General features: G+C 49.8%; 2 protein-coding genes across 2 annotated transcripts in view; one reads left to right on the top strand and one right to left on the bottom strand.

The window, feature by feature from the left end:
- Positions 1–1633, bottom strand: part of LOC142488027 (uncharacterized) — a 30895-nt gene extending 29262 nt beyond the window's left edge. The window contains exon 1 of the mRNA XM_075588372.1: positions 1351–1633. The gene's annotated coding sequence lies outside the window, so the exon portion shown is untranslated. The remainder of the gene's footprint in view (positions 1–1350) is intronic.
- A 69-nt stretch (positions 1634–1702) lies between these two features.
- The window catches only part of LOC142488026 (uncharacterized), a 130706-nt gene continuing 116352 nt past the window's right edge, over positions 1703–16056 (top strand). Inside the window, 1 exon segment of the mRNA XM_075588371.1 lies at positions 1703–1862. The gene's annotated coding sequence lies outside the window, so the exon portion shown is untranslated.

Raw genomic sequence — 16056 nt, 5'->3', positions numbered from 1 at the left:
AAGCTCCACGTCATGCAAAACGCCATGTGTGGTTGGCAACCGTATAGACCTAACCTAGACAGAGGTTGCGCATGCGCAGGAGTGCGTGCCACAAGCCCGCGCAGGAGGAGAGTGCTAATTGGAGGAAGGTAGCGAGACACCGGCCCCAGCAGCCCCCGCGGGTCCCAGTGATAGAGCTGAGCCAATGGGCTGAGAGTTGGGAAGGAAAAGGAGGGGGTTGCGCGCACGTTGTGTCAAAGCTGGCTGGAGAGGAGACGGAGCTTCGGTATAGGGGAGGCCGACCGCCCCGGCGTAGGCTGTATGCCCCAGGCCCAGTTAGGCCCTGAGTCCCAGTAGAGACAAGCGGAGCTAGGGACTTGCCATAGTGAGGTTCCGGATTCCCGTAGTGCAGCACGATTGATAGCAGGGCTGTTCTATTTGGCGGGAGGTCTGGGCTCAGACACCGCTAGTAAGCCACCACGTGTCCGGGTGGGATCGCCCCGGACTTTCACGTGGGTGGGAGGACGACTTCTACACCTCGCGGACCCTTTGCGAAGATTGTAGCAGTACCGGGTACCGGAGTACCCGGCAGGTAATTCTACAAGTGCACCAACGGTACCCTCATTTCATTCGGGACACAGTGGCTGCGCAGTCACACTCACACTTATAGAGATCGGACTCACTTGAGGGTGGGAGGACTTATCCCAAGGGGATTGGACACGGGGTGGGATCACCCCGTGTAGGGACACGGGAGGGTTGGGGTTCGCCGTGACGCTGCTTAGAGTGTCTCCTCTAGGGAGGACCGCTGATATATGTGTATGTGTACGATATTGCATGTCAGTAAAGTCAATTGGTTAAGGTATCCTGCTGTGTGGTTGTGTTTGAAGTATATACGTCCTGCGAAGACCCACTTCCCCTCTGGCGGAAGCTGTCGCAGGTGGAGGCGCTGCTCCCAGTATAATTGTTGTGCGAGTACCCCAGGCTCTCTGTGGCAGAGACTTAGGCCCTGTGAGCCTACAGGTGATACAGCATATGTTAGTGGCCTGTGTTCTATAGGAAGCAGGGCTACATAAACAATAAATGTCAGTAAAACTACCAATGTTAAAAAAGGGAACATTTCTGCTAAAACATAATGCAATACATTTTTTAATCATTAATATTGTAAGTTGTCTGTGCCGCGTAAAAAAACTAGAAATCCAAATCTTCAGGCACATTTTCTGTTTCATTATTTTGATACATATCGCATGTAAACAGTGACATCATTGAAGTGGTTGGCTGAAAATTGTTGCAGCAAATGTTATTAAGAGCCATATATCCACCAATATACAGGTCACACAAGGGAGGGGAAGGGAGGAGGAGGAAAGCACTTACCCACTAACACAGGCTGAAGATCTCTGTGCAGCAGGGGGTGGGCAATGTGAGGGGGACACAGGAAAAGGGACTTAGAGGCTGCAGAGCCTATTCCTCAGTGTGTTCCCCCCCCTCAGTGCCTGAGATGTGCACTTTATCCCCTCCTCACTGTGTGTGTACTTCCTATGGAGGGTGGGGGGAGCCCCTGTGCTCTCTCAGTCCTTCCCTGTGGGAGTGACCTGGATTCCCCCCTCAGGATGTGGGACAGTCTGTGCTCAGGATCAGTGTTTCCTGCCGGAATCAGATCTCACACACCAGGACATCCGGCTGCAGCAGCGGGACCATAGAGAGGGAAGAGGAGGGGCCAGAGCGCCTCTAACCAGACACAGCACACAGAGTAAATCACCAGACGTCACTACACACACGGCACAGACACTGAGGAATAGGCTCTGCAGCCTCTAAGTCCCTTTTCCTGTGCCCCCCTCACATTGCCCACCCCCTGCTGCACAGAGATCTTCAGCCTGTGTTATTGGGTAAGTGCTTTCCTCCTCCTCCCTTGTGTGACCTGTGCACATTATCCCAGTGCTGTTCTGAGCTTCCTTACACACAGGAGCCTGAGAGGCTGAGCCTCTGATAGTGAGGGGGAGCCTCTGGCACTGGTGGGGTTACTCCTCCTGTATCACAGGGACTGGGAGATAATGGGGGTTATTTTACATTGGGAATTAACATTAGGAATCAGTGAGGATAAGATTGGGAAAGTTATTAAATAGAGTTAGAAAGTAATTAGATTGAGGGAGTATTGGTTGGAGTTTAACTCCTTCATTACGACAGGGCCAGCATCATGTGTGTGTGTTATGGGCTATAGCTTCTCTGTGTGAGGCTGACCCGGTTGCCCGGGGACAGTCCTGGTCTGACAGTATGTTCTGATGTCCCAAATATCTGCTGCATTCTCTCATGTCCTAGTTTTAAAGAATGTGTCTGGGACACTGGGGGGGGGGGGGGGGGTCTGTGCAGAGGAGAGAGAGGAGGGGGGGGGTCTGTTTAGAGAAGAGAGGGGGGAGGTCTGTGTAGAGGAGAGAGAGGGGGGGAGGTCTGTGCAGAGCTGGAGATGTAGAAGTGAGGGACAGAGCCCTCTTCCCTCCCCCAATCTGCAGTGCAGAACTACAGCTGAGGGAGATTAGGGTGACCCCAGGCACAGAGGTGGGTGCTGTGTCTGGGTCTCTGTGTATGCGCCGCCATATAGAAACCCAAGCATGTGGTGCCTCACGTCTGTAGCATACAAGGGGTTAACCCCTCATTTTCTAAATGGTGCAAATATACAGAGATAACAGAAAGGTACAAGATCCGGTGATACAGTACTATTAGCTGTAGGAATCCATGAAACATTGCTTGTAGTAACAGGGGGGAGGAGGGGATATGATGCCTTTTATTGGACCCACAAGTAGTTGAAATGTTAAACTTTCTAACCTCTCAGGATCCTTCATCAGGTGTTGGGAGAAATACAGAAACACAGTATAATATAGAGTGTGTAATCGGGTTCACCCCCTGGTCCCTCTTACCTCCGTTGCAGCTGCGGGGGAGGCTACCGGGTGTTGCCGGAGTGGTGGGCTGACCCGCCGGGAAAGGTGTGTATATATATATATACAGTGTTCGACAAATCACCCAAAAATCTACTCGCCCAACCAAAAAATCTACTCGCCACCTAGTCCCGCCCCCAACCCCGCCCCTAGTCCCGCCCCCAACCCTAGTCCCGCCCCCAACCCCGCTTTAAAATAAAATATATAAATAAAATACATTTAATAAATTCCTAGTCAGAACAACATTCATTTTTGACATAAATGTATTTATTGTATTACATTATACTACAATTAGGCCTTGTTACGTGTGTGTGTGCGTAAATTTCAGATCTAGAAATAAAAGCCAGATGTGAATGACTAGTTTCCTGAACCTCTTAACCAGTGCCTGGACGCCCCCGCTTCACAATATCTAAAGCGGTAATCCCGCCTGGGATCTTACCTGATCCGCAGTCCCTCAATGTCCAGGTACCTCATTCCCGCAATGTTACACATTGGAGGGGATGTGTTCCCTACCTGTCTTCTGGGTTAGGGGGGGATTCCGATATCTTCCGTGTGAAGCTTGAGTCAGATCTGGAAGACAGCAGTATAGGTTATTTCGGTGTAGTATAGGGCAAGTAAGATATATAGGGTAAATAAGAGATCCAGAGTGTGGGGGGTTAGAGAGATAGAGGGAGAGAGAGAGTGGGGGGGGAGAGAGAGAGTGTGTGGGGGGGGGAGAGAGAGAGAGTGTGTGGGGGGGAGAGAGAGAGAGTGTGTGGGGGGGGGGGAGAGAGTGTGGGGGGAGAGAGAGAGAGTGGGGGGGAGAGAGGGGGAGAGAGAGAGAGTGGGGGGGAGAGAGAGAGAGAGAGAGTGGGGGCAGAGAGAGAGAGAGAGAGTGGTGGCAGAGAGAGAGAGAGAGAGAGTGGTGGCAGAGAGAGAGAGAGAGTGGTGGCAGAGAGAGAGAGAGAGTGGGGGGAGAGAGAGAGAGAGAGTGGGGGGAGAGAGAGAGAGTGGGGGGAGAGAGAGAGAGTGGGGGGAGAGCGAGAGAGTGGGGGGAGAGAGAGAGAGTGGGGGGAGAGAGAGTGGGGGGAGAGAGAGAGAGTGGGGGGAGAGAGAGAGAGTGGGGGGAGAGAGAGAGAGTGGGGGAGAGAGAGAGTGGGGGGGAGAGAGAGAGTGGGGGGAGAGAGAGAGAGAGTGGGGGAGAGAGAGAGGGTGTGGGGGAGAGAGAGAGGGTGTGGGGGAGAGAGAGAGGGTGTGGGGGAGAGAGAGAGGGTGTGGGGGGGAGAGAGAGAGGGTGTGGGGGGGAGAGAGAGAGGGTGTGGGGGAGAGAGAGAGGGTGTGGGGGGGAGAGAGAGGGTGTGGGGGGGAGAGAGGGTGTGGGGGAGAGAGAGGGTGTGGGGGAAGAGAGAGGGTGTGGGGGAAGAGAGAGGGTGTGGGGGAAGAGAGAGGGTGTGGGGGAAGAGAGAGGGTGTGGGGAAGAGAGAGGGTGTGGGGGAAAGAGAGAGTGTGGGGGGAGAGACACAGAGGGGAGAAACGGTGGGTGACACACACAGAGGGTGGGTGACACACAGAGAGAGGGTGACTGACTGACTGACTGGGGGGGGGTGACTGACGGGGAGGGGTGACTGACTGGGGGGGGTGACTGACTGGGGGGTGGTGACTGATTGGGGGGGTACCTCTGGTGTCACACACATACACATGCTCCCATACACACATACACATGCTCCCATACACACATACACATACACTTGCTCCCATACACATACACACATACACTTGCTCCCATACACATACACACATACACTTGCTCCCATACACATACACATGCTCCCATACACTTGCTCCCATACACATACACACATACACTTGCTCCCATACACATACACATGCTCCCATACACATACACTTGCTCCCATACACATACACACATACACATGCTCCCATACACATACACTTGCTCCCATACACATACACACATACACTTGCTCCCATACACATACACTTGCTCCCACACACTTGCTCCCACACACACACACGGGGGGGGGGGGGAAGGAAAGGCCACGACCAGCACCACCACCACGCTCCTCCCCCACCCACCCCCCGCTCGTGGGGGGGGGCAGGCCGACACCCCCCCCCCCCCCCCCCATACCTCACGCGGGCATATTGGAAGCTTTGGGGAGGCAGGGTGGGTGGGAGGCACGTGGCGAGGTATCCCCCAGGGGACAGTCAGCCCCGCAGTGGCCGCCACTACCCTGCTCCCCTCGTCGGCATGTCTTCACAGTGCGCGGCCAAGCAGCTTTGCAGACTGCTTCTTCCCCCCAGCCCGCGGCGGCATGAAGCTAGCTGGCGGGGAGGCGGCAGGGTAGGTGAGAGTCACGTGGTGAGGGCCGAGTCCCCCCCCCGCACGCCAACCGGGCTGCCAGCAGTGGGGACCTCCCGCCCGGGGCAGCGATCGGTGGATCGAGGGGGAAGGGGACAGGAGCAGGGGACAGGAGGAGGGGAAGGGGACAGGAGCAGGGGACAGGCGGAGGGGAAGGGGACAGGAGCAGGGGACAGGAGGAGGGGAAGGGGACAAGAGCAGGGGAATGGAGGAGGGGAAGGGGACAGGAGCAGAAGAAGGGGACAGGAGGGGAAGGGGACAGGAGCAGGGGTCTGGGACAGGAGGAGGGGACAGGAGAGCTGCCGCGGTGGGGAGTAGGGAGCCATGTAGGGACCAGGGGGGTAGCAGGGAAGGATCAGAGGGGCCGCAGCATGGCGTGTACTTACTCTTGATGTCCTGCCAGAAAGAATGGCCGCTCGTTGGGGGCGGGCTCATATAGAGCCTGGCCGCGCGCCCACAAATCCTGGGAGCGCGCGCCAAACAGCAGTCAGGTAGGGAGTTTTTTTTTTTTTTTTTTAAGCGCGAGCAGGGAAATTTCAGCGCGAACGTGTGCTGCTTGGGCCAATGTTTACTCGCCTGGGGGTTAAATCCACCCGCCCCGGGCGAGTAAATGTATGTATATATATATATATGTATATATATATATATATATATATATATATATATATATATATATATATATATATATATATATATATATATATATCAACCAGGGTAAGGAGGGGATAAGGGAAGGGAAGGGGAGAGGGAGAGGGAAAATACCCTCGCTACTGCCCGTGACTGAGGTGCTACAACCAGGGGAAAGGGCAATATCAAACAAGGAGAAAAAGAACCCCTATATTGGGAGCACACTAAGGCTAATGATACTGATGTGAGAGTAAAGTATTAAAACCTGATAAAGACACAAATGTGCTGAAGTATGTGTATAATGGATTGGAATAAAAACAACTTTATTAGGAGAAATCCTCAAATAAAATAAATGTCTCTATAAATGAATCCTATATTAACGGCGAATTAAAACACGGTGAAGGTGGGGTGGATCAAAAGGATATAGTAATCCAATGTAGCTACAGGCTATCTAGGTATCCTCAAATAGGGATAGGTAGGTATGTGCCAACTGATGTTCAAAACCACATGCAAAGTTGTGAACTAGCTATTGTAATCCAGTGCTGCGAGTCCAACAAATTGGCAGGTAAGGAATCACTGCCTAGATGTTTCTGACAACGTCTTTTGCCCGGAGCCCTCTCTGCAATATAGAGTAGCTAAATGCTGTTCATATCATAGCTGGCTCAGAAGTTTTTTTTTTTTTTTTCCAAAAAGTTTTTATTAGGTATTGATACAGCAAAAAATAAACATTGCAATTCACAGTGCCTAACAGTTTTAACAAGTTTTTTGGGGAATAAAGAGTGACAATCTGAGTTGTCGAGTCGGGGGGTTTGCCTTCAAGAAGGGAAGGCAGAGGGGAGTGTGAGGGGGGGATGGCTCTGAAGTTTTTAAGCACTATACATATGGAAAAGCTATGAAAAAACAGTGCTGCGAGTCTAACAGATGGGCAGCATAAATCTCTGCCCAGGTGTTTGTAGACAACGACTGGTGCCCAGTAACAATTGCCCTCACAATTATAAATAGATGACTATCTATCTGGTGAAATACACATACTGAAGGCTTAATATGTGATTCATGAGAAATGAGTAAGTGGTGCTGGTGTCCAGTCCCCACACAATGTATCACAGCAAGCTGATAAATGACAGTATTTAAATCAATGTCCAGTGTTCCATGCTCTCATGGATATGAATAAATGACAGGCTCATAAGATACACAATTATACACACTCTAAAACCCAAATATATATGATAATGGGACTAGAGAGATCAGTGGTACTGATGTCCAGTTACAACACAAAGTAACAATAGTAAACTCCAAGCGTCATGGGGTAGTGTACTAATAACAACTTAAACCCGACATGGCTAGAACACAGAACAACTGAAGCATATTCCTGGCACACAACAAAACTATATGTCCTTAGATAGACTATACATCACCCCCCTATGCACACCATACAGACCGTGGAAGTCTGTGAACCGGGTGCTTCTCGCCGTCGGAGACAATGAGTACCCGGAAGTGACGAACCTGGACGTCTCGGGAGACGTCACCAATGACGTCAATGCGTCCCTAGTTGCTGACAATCGTTTCGCTGACACGGCTTCTTCTTAGGCTATATATATAATATTTTTACATGATTATATTATTTGGTGTTACAGTTAATTTAATTAGTCTAAGAATGTTATGTGAGTGTCTGTAGACCATTTGATTGGTCTGGCTGCCCTCCCACGGCTCTCATTGGATGGTGTGTCCCGTCCCGCCCCCCCACGGCTCTCATTGGCCAGTGCGCTGTTGATATATGTAGTGCATGCACTGAGAAAAAATCACGCTGACACACGTTCAGAATGATAATGTCTGACTTTATTCCTACAGACCACGTTCCTATAAAGGGGCTGTAGGGGAGGGGGTTTGTATGCAAAGGAGCTGTCTTAGGTTCTTTGTTAGGTCTTGTCCTTGTATGGTCTTGTTGTTATAATTTATGGTCTTGTTATTCCAGTTTTTTAACACATCAGCATTGAAGTGGAATTCCTAGGTGGGGAGCCATCTTCCATACTTGATGGGAGGGGTAGCTGTGGTAGCCATTTTGAGTAAGGAATCATAGCAAGGTACACATTACAGATGAAGAAATAGGCATTTTATCCAATCCATCACAGTCCCCCCTAGAAATGTCTATTTCTGAGTCTGTCCCTAGATGTGTACTAACTCATCTGTCCAGATGTGCCTGGGAACTCTTTTGTGCTGTACGTTAGACGAGTCATGGCTTGTCCATGACCCCCCTTGCCACAGACTTTGCACATAAGGAAGTCAGATGCTGTCCCTATGGATTTATACTATTGTACTTAACTGGGAGGGACTGTAACGGAGTAAATGGACCATCTTCCAAGAGTGGAGTATTATTATCTGACTGCAGAAAAAAGGTAGGAGTGCTATTGTCAACAGCTTTGGTCATGAACTTTTTAAAACATCGGAGAACACAGCAGACAATAATCACAAACAAAACAAAAATAATAACTATTGCGATGCCTATTTGGGCAAGAATCTTTTGCCATCCTGTTAGCCAACCAAAATACTGGTCCCATGGATCAGTAATCCCGGAATTCTTCTTGAGTTCAATTGACAGTTCTTCTAATTTCTAAATGGCTAATGTGACTTTACCATTGGGGCCAGTGTTATCGGGAATGTAGGTACAACAGGTTCCCGTATTCTCAATCATCTTGCAAACACCTCCCTTCTCGGCTAGGATCATATCTAAAGCCATTCTATTCTGGAAGGTCATATAAGATGTTGGAGCCAATTGGTCCGCAATACCTTGTAATGCATCTCTGGTGTAATTGACAAACCGTTGTTGGTTGTAATACACATAATTAATCCAATCAACGTTTTTATTAATGGTAACTATGGGAATCAGAGATTCAAATCCCGCTTTAACCTGGTCCCTGGCTTTAAACTGGTCAGGCACCCCCCTTGGGACCCCTTTAGCATCGATATAAACATGAGGGTCAAAACTACCGGGGAGAGTGGAGCGTTTGGTGCGGTGGTGTATTGTAGGGACGTTATTACCTGGGGAATGGTCTGCGAGAATATGTAAGGGCATCAGGACTTTTGCTAGGGCGCACTCTCCAGTCCAGTTCCCTTCTAATCTAGTCCGAATCTTTAGATCCCCACATATCCAATAGATATCGCCTAATGATTGGACCTGGTTCTGAACCAGTGTTCCGGAGAGATTACTATATTCAGAACAATATCCAAAGGTGAAATTACCCAAAAATCTACCTTTATGGTTGTGGTTAGCATAACAGGTATAGTTCCCCTGGTATATTGTAATCTTTTCCTCAGGTCGGGGTGCCTTTGTGATTATAGGGTATTCTTTTTTCCAGACTTCACACGAGGTGTGGTTAGTGGAGGTGTTGGTGAATAAACTGAGGAAACAGTCTTCACTGTCCTCTGGGATATTGAGGGGCACTGTGCCCAAATGGGGTCTAGCACTACCACAGACATAACAATTGGATCTATTATGACTTTTTGCACTATATCGCATCCATTCAAGCCACAAATTGGTGTCAGAGAATCCAGTTCCAGTGGCCATAGTATCCTCAAATATGGGGTTAGCTACTGCCACCATGTTTTCCAATGTATGGAAATGTGGTTTAAGGGGTTTTTTCTCTGGCTCTGGGTTTTTTCGGGTTGACATCTGCCAATCTTTGGAATGATACATATCCTGTAGTTTGAACATCCCGTAGGCCCCCCTTGTATCTCCTTTTATCTAAGACCCTAGAACATATACACCAGCGTCCCTGGGGCTAGGGTTTTCTATAGTTAGTGTGAGTTTCATTATTTTACCCGTCTTACCACTGACTAGACATGTACCGGTTTTCCGCAAGGTTATCCGACTAATTCGAGACTTGCCATTCCTGTCCTTCCTTGCTAGGCCACTTTGTGGTCGGTATCCCCAATCTTTTCCCGTGTTCCATCCTACTGCTCCCCAGTAACCACATTCCTGTCCCCAGTAGGAATCCGTTACGCATATATAAGTAGACCTGAAACCGACATTGCTGTATCGATTACATTGCCAATGTGTTGAGGGGCAGCGGACTATATTACAATAATCAAAGGAGAAGGTAGCTACATGAGTATTGGATGAATTATACCAAAACGTGACTACCCCTTCATGTTGGGTGATAGCAATCTCTTGTGCCCCCCCTAGACCCAACAAGCAAAAGATATATAGCATCATTTTCCTTCTGAGGTGTCCTCGTTGGGAGCTGGAACCTTCTTGCAATGAGAGGCGTGTATCCAGGTGTTCTTGCCAGCTAATTTGACTGATGTGGCTGTGGTCAACAGAACTTGGAAAGGACCATCATATCTGGGCTCTAGGGAGTGTTTCCTTACAAATCTCTTCACGAGTACCCAGTCTCCGGGCACGAGTTTATGAGTCCCGGTATCTAGATCTGGAATAGAAGAAAACACTCGACCATGTATATTAGTTAGTTCTTGCGCTAGGGCAGTTACATATTTGGTCAAAACATCAGACTGCATTTGTAACTGCTGTGGGTAGTAACAACCAAGTTTGGGGGCAGTACCAAACAGTATCTCAAATGGGGATAGAGCATGTTGCCCTCGTGGGGTGTATTGAACACTGAACAAAGCAATGGGTAGACTATCTGGCCAGGGCATATTTGTTTCCTGGGCCATTTTCAACATTCTAGTTTTCAGTGTGCCATTCATTTTTTCTACCTTTCCGCTACTCTGGGGATGGTATGGGGTGTGAAAGCAAGGGTGGTCCCTAGCGCGGACCAAATTTCTTTAGCTAACGTAGCAGTGAAAGCAGGGCCTTGGTCGCTTTCTATTACTTCAGGTACCCCATATCTACAAACCACCTCTGTCAGGAGTTTTTTTGCTGTTGTTTTCGCAGTGAGATTGGTGACAGGATAGGCTTCTGGCCATCCTGAAAACATATCTACAATTACTAACGCATATTCAAAACGGCCCGACTTTGGCATCTGAATATGGTCAATCTGGATACGCTGGAAAGGGTATGAGGGCCTTGCAAGGTGTTTCTGCGGTGGTTTTTCCACACATCCTGGGTTACACTTTGCACAAATTGTACATGATTTGCAGAAATTACTAGTCATTGGGGTAATTCCAGGCGCCACATAGTATTTGTCGATCAGTGCATTCATAAGAGTCTTCGAGAGATGTGCTGCTCAATGTGCCCATTGTACCACAGCAGGATACAGTGCCCGTGGCAGACAAAGTTTCTTTTTGTACTCGTAAATTCCTTCTTGGGGTGATGCACCTCTTCTTTTCCAGCTTTCCTTTTCTTCCTTTGTTGCAGATTCTTGCAACTTCTTCAGATATTCTCGATTTACTGGGAGGTTCTGCATTAACGGAACCATCCTTGTCGTGTCCACTCGATATTCCACTTCTCGTATCCCGCTGGCAGCTTGTTTTGCCGCAGCATCCGCCAGATGGTTTCCTCTGGCTTCTTCTGTGTTCAGTTTCCCATGGGCTTTTACTTTTAGGATGGCCTCATGGCTTGGAAGGAGTAGGGCGTCCATCAGAGCTTGTATGGCTGAGCTGTGTTTCACTGGTGTTCCTGCTGCTGTCAGAAATCCCCTGGTTTGCCAAATGACGCCAAAATCGTGTGCTACACCAAAGGCATACCTAGAGTCAGTGTAGATATTCGCCGTTTGTCCTTCTGCCAGTTTACACGCTGCAGTGAGAGCTTGTAGTTCGGCTTCTTGTACAGATGCTGTTGACGGTAGTGTGCTTGCCAGTAGGACCACAGAGTCTGTGGTGACAGCATAACCCGTATGGTAGGTGCCTTGTTGATCAGCATATCGAGAACCATCCACAAACAGGATTAGATCTGGGTTCTGTATCGGCGTTTCACTCACCGTGGGCAGATGAGCAGTTTCTAGCTTAATGAGTTCGAAGCAATCATGGGGTAGGTCGACTCCAGCTGTGCTTTTGTTCTTGTTCGTGTCCCTGCACATCTCCCCCCTCGGGAAGTGGAAGAAGAGTAGAGGGGTTAAGCACTTGGCACCAGAGAAGGGTGACATTGTCTAGAATGAGAAGCGAGCATTGCAACCTGAGGTGTCTGGCAGCGGACAGATGTTTTGGCTGTGTCTGATTAAGAATAGCAGCAATGTCATGTGGTGCCAGGAGAATGAGGTCATGCCCTAGAACGATATCCGAAGTTTTATCCAGCAGTGCTTGAGCAGCAAAGACAGCACGAAGACAGGACGGTCCACCACGAGCCACAGCGTCGAGACGGCTGGAGTAATAACCAATAGGTCGACATCGGCCAGCGTGTGGCTGTGTTAACACTCCAGTTGCATGTCCATTTCGTTCTGATACGAAAAGCTTGAAGGGTAAATCATAGTCTGGGAGGCCCAAGGCAGGGGCCGAGGATATTACCTGTTTGAGAACAGTGAAATTCTTGGAAGCCTCTGGGGTCATCTGAAAGGGATTTGTTGTTAAGACATCGTACAATGGTTGCATCAACAGCTAGGCTTCTGGAACCCAGGAGCGACAGTACGAAATAAGTCCAAGGAACGCGTGTAGTGGTTTCTGGCCTTGTGGCAAAGGTATGTCCAGTATTGCTGTGACTCGATCGCGAGTGAGATGTCTTGTTCCGTGTGAGAGACATTGACCGAGGAATACTACAGAGGTGGAGCACCACTGGAGTTTGGGGAGTGTCGCCTTGCATCCCTGATCCGCCAGATAACATAGTAGACTTTCTGAGGCTTGTTCGGCAGACTTGTGATCATCTGCACATAGGAGTAAATCATCAACATATTGTAACAGGGTTACAGAAACATTCTCTTCTGCCATGTGTCTAAAACGGTGGCCATTGCCTAGGCAAACTGGCTGGGAGAGTTCTGTGCCCCTTGTGGCATTACGGTCCATGTATACTGTTGGCCCTCATGAGTAAATGCAAAAAGATACATACATGAAGGGTGCAATGGAACACTGAAAAATGCATTTGCCAAGTCCACCACTGTAAAATATTGCGCTGTGGGCAAAACCCCTGCAAGGAGTGTGTGTGGGTTGGGGACAATGGGAGTGTCTAAAACAGTTGCATCATTTACTGCTCGAAGATCTTGAACCATTCTATACTTATCAGGTTCACCCTTCGCAGTGCGTTTCTTTACAGGGAAAAGAGGGGTATTGCAGGGTGAGGTGCAAGGTATTAATGCGCCATTTGCAAGAAGAGCCTTAACATGTTTCGTGATAGCATCAGCTTGTGCTATCTTTAGTGGGTATTGCGGTTTACGGGGAAGCGGGGCCCCTTGTTTGAGCTGTACAACAATGGGTGGTACCGTTAGGTGCCCGATATCCTCAGAGCCTGTGGACCATAATTTGGACGGGATCCTATCCATGACAGCGGGTGGTATACTGGCGGCTGAGGGTTTGTCCGCTAATGCCAAAAGTATTGGAAGGGAACAAAGGGCAGAGACATCTGACTCCCAGAGCGGGGAGGTTACATCAATGGTGCCGTCCTCGGAGAATATTATGGAGGCCTGTAACCTGGACAAAACATCAGCGCCAAGCAGATTAAGCGGGCAGGTAGAGGAAACTACAAATCGTGCAAATAGTTCAGGGTAGGGACCTATCTGCAGGGGTCGTGTTAATGGCTAGAGCGCGGTGTGCCATCTACCCCCAAACATGAAACATCAATATCAGACAAATAGGAAGGGTCGGGTATGTCTGCAGCTCTAATTACACTCCTGCTGCACCTGTGTCTACAGGAAGGGGGGTGAGGTGACCTTCTATGGGTATTATAACCTGGGCTAGGGGACCTTCTCCTTCCCGGACGGCTACAGCTAGAAGGGGGGTTGACACAGGCTTGCCGGATTCCTAGCGGGGCTGGTTCCCACCATGATTGGTGGACTGAAGGGGCATTTGGCGGGGAGGTAGCTGGTCATCGGGGGTAGCGGTTGTCCCTGCTTTGGTTCTACTGGGAGTTACTGTTTCCGGGGTTATATTGATTCCTGCGGGGGCGTTTAGGCGCCGTGCAGTTCCTTCTAAAATGGCCGGGCTGGTCGCAATTAAACAAGTGGGAGGTGGTCGTGGCTCATACTGCACATGATTGTAACCTTGGCCATAAGTAGGGGCAGAGACATTCTCCGCCAACATAATAGGGTGGTTTTCTTCAGGACCTGGCTTGATTCAAGACCCTTCGCTACCAACAAAAGGGTATCTAGAGGGAGTACCCAGAATTCTGGTCGTGCCAGAATTAAACCTTTCCGAATGGGTGCCTCGAGTCCGGCTACAAATGCAGCAGATAACATCTGACTATGGGCTTTGTTGTATGTGGTAAAACCTAAATCGGAAAAAACCTGGGATAATCTGGTATGGAATTTCTCCACTGATTCCCCTTTTTCCTGAGTCACATCCTGTATATTGATGCTTGGTCAGCCAGCTTTTCCTGGCCCAGTCACGTAATTGATCACAAAAGTCCACCCTGGAGGCATATGTATCATCGCCCTGTCACCATAGCGTCTGTCAGCTTTTTTCCATTATGGGCCAGTATGCTTCCCCCGCCTTAATCTCGCATAAACTTACCAAATCCGTCGAGCTGCTGAATACGTTTTTTGAATCTGGACCACTCTACGATAAAAGGCATAGGTTGTTTCTCTGGGTCTGGTAGGGTGTTTACCAGGGAGGAGGCTTGGGGGGGGGGGTGAAGGTGACATACATTATTGGGGCGCCTCTACCTGCTTGGGCGTCTGCCCATATAACCTTGGGCCGCGGTCGGGTACTGGGGGGTGTCTGGGGTTAGTATTCCAGGTCATGTTTGCCTCCTGTGCAGCGGCCTGTGACTCATTATCTGAGTCAAAACTACCAGGCGTACTATAGTGGACACTGCTGCTGGGTCTGTGTGCTATTGTTGTGTCAGGGTAGACTTGAATCCCTACCGCTGGGGCAGTGATTGTTTGGGGTGAAAGGGCTGGCATCAGGGGCATTAGGGGCGCAGTCGGGGTGTAATAGGAACTGTCCGCCTGCAGTACAGGATATAGTTGTGCTACATGGGCAGTCAAGGTTGGTTTGTCATTCGTGGGCGGGGTAGTGGGTTGTATAGGTGGGGGTGCTGCTGAGCTGGGAGCGAAGGTGTCACGGTTGTGCTCGCCACAAACCTGGGTCGGACCCGCGTGGCTGAGGTGGGGTTGTAAAAGCACCGACCTTAGACCGCGCAGGCGGATCCGGATTGCGCAGTTCGTAGTCGTATGTAGCAGGATCAGGATAGGAGAAGACAGCATCGTCGGTGGACACGCCAGGGTCAGGACTGGAGATATCAGGGTAAACGTTGTTCGAGCAGGAGTTCGGCAACAGGTAGTCAGTAGAGCCCCGCTTCAGCTTAGGAGCGCGGGAGTGGCTTCTGCGCGTGCGGCGACCATGGCCCATGGTACTGGTCTCAGGAGGTGGTAGACAGACCAGAGTAGCACACCGCCTAGCTGCACTGTAAACCAGTGCTTCAGCGCAAGAGTCCTGAGCGGGCTGGGGAATCCTCCGTTTCAGCGCAGGGACCAGACACGGCCTCTCTAGATTAGGGAAAGAGTAGGCCCCAGGAACCAGAAAGCTGAAGATACACAGGGAAACCTCCGCTTCAGTGCAGGAAACAGGAACAGACCGCTGCGTGAATATAGCAGCCGGTCACAGGAAACAAGGAGCTGAAGTAACAAGGAGAGTACTCAGCTTCAGCACAGGAAACAGGAACTGACCGCTGCATGAGACTAGCAGCCGGTCACAGGAACCAGGGGGCTGAAGACAACAAGGAGAGTACTCCGCTTCAGCTCAGGAACAGACCGCTGCGTGACACTAGCAGCCGGTCTCAGGAACCAAGGCGACAGACAAGACAAGGCTTATGGCAGAACACAGAGACATCCAGGAAGGACTATGCTCGGCAGGGAGCATTGTGGGAAGGCAATACTTAAAGGTCCGTGAACCAATGGCAGAAGGGGCGTGTGACAGCATTACTTTGGTGAGTGAATCCAGGCTGCAGCAAACATCAGGAGAAGTGCTCCAGGACCGCACAAGTCTGCAAGGTAAGGCAAACAGTAAACAGAGGAGCGGATTCCTTACAGAAGGTAACAAAGGAGTGAGTATAGATAAATTAGTCACACCGTGGCGCTGCACACCACAATTAAAACAATCTTCCCTGCATTGGGGGTTTCGGGTGCC

The sequence above is a fragment of the Ascaphus truei genome, chromosome 2 (genome assembly GCF_040206685.1).
Source record: "Ascaphus truei isolate aAscTru1 chromosome 2, aAscTru1.hap1, whole genome shotgun sequence".
NCBI lineage: Eukaryota > Metazoa > Chordata > Amphibia > Anura > Ascaphidae > Ascaphus > Ascaphus truei.
This window is presented reverse-complemented; position numbering and strand designations above follow the sequence as displayed.